General features: G+C 41.9%; 1 long non-coding RNA gene across 2 annotated transcripts in view; it reads right to left on the reverse strand.

Moving 5' to 3' along the window:
- Nucleotides 1-5,000, reverse strand: part of LOC123499079 — a 188,647-nt gene that overhangs the window by 8,238 nt on the left and 175,409 nt on the right. The window contains exon 4 of one of the 2 annotated variants that reach the window (XR_006672872.1): nucleotides 2,589-2,762. The exons of the other annotated variant lie outside the window; for it this stretch is intronic. This is a non-coding gene — a long non-coding RNA (uncharacterized LOC123499079). Of the gene's footprint in view, nucleotides 1-2,588; nucleotides 2,763-5,000 lie in introns of those variants that run through there. 2 annotated transcript variants of the gene reach the window in all.

The raw sequence follows: 5,000 nt of genomic DNA on the forward strand, positions 1-5,000 counted from the left end.
GTTGTGATGATTCCATAGGGCACAGGAGTGTCGGCCCAATGAGTCTGAAGTCAACATCAAACAGAGCCACTTGGAAAACTATCGTAAAAATGAACTATGGACAGTGCATTTCAAGCCCTCTCCGCCAATGATCAGTGTAACGAGACAGATTAATGCGTCACATCGTTTAAACATTAACTCTCTCTCTTTCTCTCTCCCAAAGCATTAGAGGAGGAGCAGAAGTAGGTGGACTTTTTAACATCAACGCTTTAACTATCTGGCTAGCGAAGTCTCTCCTGTTTATTCTCCGTTTTCTTCCTCCGCGCCGGCCCGCATCGATCACCACCGCCTGCGAGCTATGCCCGGGGTTCAGAGACGCCAAGGAGTGCTGATAACACGTAATCTCCTACAGCTAATCTAGACTATTATCGTCTGCAGAAAGTGATGAAATTAACAGGTTTTATGCCTGATAAACGCAGCAACCTGTAGCCACCTCCAGTCTCTCTCTCTCTCTCTCTCTCTCTCTCTCTCTCTCTCTCTCTCTCTCTCCGCCACGATGATTCTTCTTCTCTCGTCGGAAATTATAAACAGGAATGCTATCAGCTTTAAAACACAAATTCTTGACTGGGATGTGGTAAAAATATTCCAGATACTCGTACGTTAGTGTAATTTTACTTTAGGCATCGAAGGGAAAGAACAAAATAATGCAGCAAAGTGATCAAAGTCATATCTTGAAATGAACGAATGATAAAAATGACAGTATAAAAAAGATTGAAAAAAAAGAAAAAGAAAATGGGCAGCCGCGTTGATAGGGCAATATTTTTGATGTCGGAAGTAATAACACAAGAAAAACAAAGCGGCGTGCCACACATCGCTCTCGTGGCAATGTCTCCATTAATTCAATTTACACCCGGCAAAGTAGCAACAGATGACAAACAGGGATGGTAAAAACAAAATATATACACTAAACCCACCATGTTTTATGACGTGTTTCCCCGAGAAGTGTGTGTGTGTGTGTGTGTGTGTGTGTGTGTGTGTGTGTGTGTGTGATGAAGTAATGCTATGCAAAACTCATTTAGTCCTACCAGCCACAACATAAATGATCCTGGAGTTGTGATTACATATTGCTGTGGGGAGGATGTTGTGAGCCTGTGAAATGGCTGCGTTGTAACTTACCTGATCCACAGCATCACCGCTCCTTTGTTATATGTTATACTGTGGAGTGGATGCTGTAAAATTGTGAAAATACTAAACTGTGGTGGTTGTGATGTAACTGACCTTACTCACAGCATCACAGTTTTTTCATGTGTGTAACGCTGTGTAATGATAAAAAAAAAAATATGCTGGTATAACCGTATTCCACAGTACCACCGCACCATAGAGGCACCGCAGCATCCACCACAGCACGGAGGTGGTGCAGCAGTGAAGCGTCACCCATAAATCTCTTTCCTCCCTCGTGTGAAGGATGTCTCCTCCCGATCGACAGGCGGGAAATGACCCTTAATTCAGCTGAATATCTCCTTTCCTCTCTCTTCTCCTTCTACTCTATCCATACCATTTCTTTATCGGGCATTGTTATTTGTGTGTTTTTATTCGAGTACTATAGTCACTCATCGCCTCCCTTTCATCCCCCTTCCTTCCATTACGTGATTTTTACTCCTAGTTTCCTCTTTAACTCCCCAGCACCCCTCCTCCTTTTCCTTCTCCTCTTCTCTGCTCCTCTCCCTCCCCGTCTTTCCCTTCCTCTACTTACCTAGGGGCGTGGAATGACTCAATCGACGCCTCTCGTTCGAAGGACAGTAACACGCCAGATCCGAGGCTTGGGAAGAGAACAGACCAAATCAAAAACTCGTAATTCTCTCACTCGTTTCATATTTGCCCTCACGAAGACGCTGCTCAAGGGCGGCCTCAGTGCCAGGGCGGGAACACGGGCGAGACTGGCCCTTGAGTTCTCCCGCAGAAGGGCTCATCTTTTGTCTCGAGGATGCCACTTTTCAAACTCTTTCTTGCATCAAACTGAAATGCATGTAATTCAGACTGACAAGTGGGAAAACAAGCTCAACAACCCGCGGTAATGGAAGGCGAGATTCACCCCAGCGCGAAGTATCCATAAGGGCCAGAATCCCGCGAGAAGTGAGCGTTGTCTTGCGGCTGTATGGCGAGTTTTGCATATTAATTATGGTATGGGAATTGCACCCAGGTGGTTCAGAGCGGGAATAAGAGAGAGTCACGCCATCTGGCAGTATATGTCCGACACCCAAGCTCAGACCAACAGTCATTCTAGACTTAATTAGTAACCAGAGTTGAGCACGGCTGTACGGAACGGAGGAATGGGAGAACTGTTATGAGAGAGAGAGAGAGAGAGAGAGAGAGAGAGAGAGAGAGAGAGAGAGAGAGAGAGAGAGAGAGAGAGAAAGTTCGATTTATTAACCCTGCATGTCTGAAGATTAACTAGAATAACTACGATAAAAAAAATGAAGAATAAAAACAACGAATGATGTAATTTAAACATAATGAAAAAGACAATGAGAGTATCTTTTGTATCTTTTATCATTCGTCATCATTTTGTTCTTGTTCTTGCTTTCATTATTGTTCTTCATGTTCTTCGTCATCATAATCATCACCATCATCATTATATTGCTCTTGCTGTTAATGTTGTTGTCGTTATTGTTCTTGTTGTTGTTGCTGTTGTTATTGTTGATGTTGATGTTGTTCTCCACATTCTTGGTAGCAATGGCATCACTCTCATCACTATATGTCACCACGTCCTATCACCCAACATTCTATAGAGAGAGAGAGCTGTACTAAACTGGAATAACAAATGAAGAAATAGATAAAAAAACTAATAAACATAGGAGGAAGTAATAATTAGAGATAAACAAGAGAATAAAATAAAAGAAAGAATAGAAAAAAATATACACTGACAATCTATTTAAGTCACAAAAGGAAAATTATGAAACAACAACAGTAAACAAATGGAATAAAACAAAAAAACAAAACTTCCCCCCAAAAAAATCAATTCTCCCACATTTTCCTTCACACCTTCCTAACATATTCCCGTCCTTTCCTCCTCTCCCACCCCCCCGTGACCAAGACAACAACATTAGCAGCACAAACTTCGCTCCTATTCCCTCCCAATTTCCAGGTATGTACTTATGAACGCCCGGTTGATTAAAAGAGATTAAGCAAGACATTACCGCTCAACGCTTCGCTCGATTCCTGATATGTAACAAGGTAAAAATTCCAAATATGTTAAACTGTGCATTGAGCAAGTCCTGGCCGGCATCATGCAGGGTAGGGGGCTGGAGAGGGAAGAGGGAGGGGATAAGAGAGAGAGAGAGAGAGAGAGAGAGAGAGAGAGAGAGAGAGAGAGAGAGAGAGAGAGAGAGAGAGAGAGAGAGAGAGAGAGAGAGAGAGAGAGAGAGAGAGAGAGAGAGAGAGAGAGAGAGAGAGAGATTAAGACGTGTAACTCTTACGATTTATACACATTTTTTTTTTTTTATTTTAATGAATGCGAAATGATTTACGTAAGAGAACTTTAGGAATCCAAGACAATAAAAAAAATTCCCTTCAACACCAACATAAGCAAAAAAGAACCAACACATAACTTTTCTGTACGTATAATTCAGACATTCCACAACTAAAAAAGAACACGAAAAAAAAAAAACTGAATACCTTAATCTTTCACCTGAATAATTGGAAACAGGTGACAGACAATATCTGCACAATTTTCACTCTATAGCGATCCCAAGAGTCCCCGCGTATGGAAGAAAAAATAATGAAAAAAATGAATAAAAAAAGGAGAGAATAGAAAAAGAGAAAGAAAAATCCCACACACAAACGATATCTCCACGGCGCACAAAAGACATCGTACCTTTCATCGCCGAGGCGGTTGCCAGATGAAAGATGAGACCCATTTTCTACGATAGCGCGGCCGGCGACAGTGATGGGTGTGGCTATTTTAATTGATACTTTAACTGATAAAAACCTGCTTAATGACAGTGACGTTCCGGGTATTCATCACGGCAGATAGTGGATATGGCGAGGGGAGATCTCATTACCACGCCCGGGCCGCTGTGTTTGTGGGAAATTAGATATGTAGGGGCTTTGCATGCTTCTAATTTTTCAACCCAACACGCACGGATGAGGTGGATGCGCCGAGCTTCGCGGGGAATATTAATTTTGGCCAATGTATTAATGCTCTCATCTCTCATTCCTGAAGGCTTCTGGTGCAGTTTTTTTTTTTCTGGTTTGTTTTTTCTATTTTTCGTATTTTCTTTTTTTTTTTTTACCTGTTTTTATAGATTTGGTGTTTGTTTTTTCTAGTATGCTTGGCTGGTTGGTCTCTTGTGTCTTAGTGTTTGCTCCTGCTCTCTCTCTCTCTCTCTCTCTCTCTCTAACCACTATCACCCTAAGCCTTATAATTTCTCTGTAACTCTTACGTCTCACCCAATTCAACTGACTAAACCAGTATTCTCACCACTTTTCACCCTTACAGCCTTATCCAAATAAAAAAAAACTACATCCATTTACACTTACTAATCCTACATGTCACCCTAACATTTTACATTCATCTCACCCTAACTCCTACAGCTTACACCCTTTATTTACATAGCAGCGTCTCCCTAGCACACCTTCCCTGCCTGCCGCCGCCACATCCCTTCACCCTGGCGTCCCTGGCTGGCGGAATCTTGACTAGGCGTGAAATGAGAAGCCCAACCTTCGTTCTCGTTTTATTGCCTTGTATTGGGTTTTTGATTCTGCCCAATTTTTCACTTCTGAATTTTAAGCTTTCTTTATCCTCCCAGTTCCGGCCATAAACTTTATTGCACAGTATTCAAGTTCTCTTTTTTTCCCTCTCACTGTTTATCTATTTCTTTCTTTTTCTTTCTTTCTTTCTTTCTTTCTTTCTTTCTTTCTTTCTTTCTTTCTCTCTCTCTCTCTCTCTCTCTCTCTCTCTCTCTCTCTCTCTCTCTCTCTCTCTCTCTCTCTCTCTCTCTCTCTCTCTCTCTCTTTCTGGT

This window comes from Portunus trituberculatus, chromosome 49, assembly GCF_017591435.1.
Source record: "Portunus trituberculatus isolate SZX2019 chromosome 49, ASM1759143v1, whole genome shotgun sequence".
NCBI lineage: Eukaryota > Metazoa > Arthropoda > Malacostraca > Decapoda > Portunidae > Portunus > Portunus trituberculatus.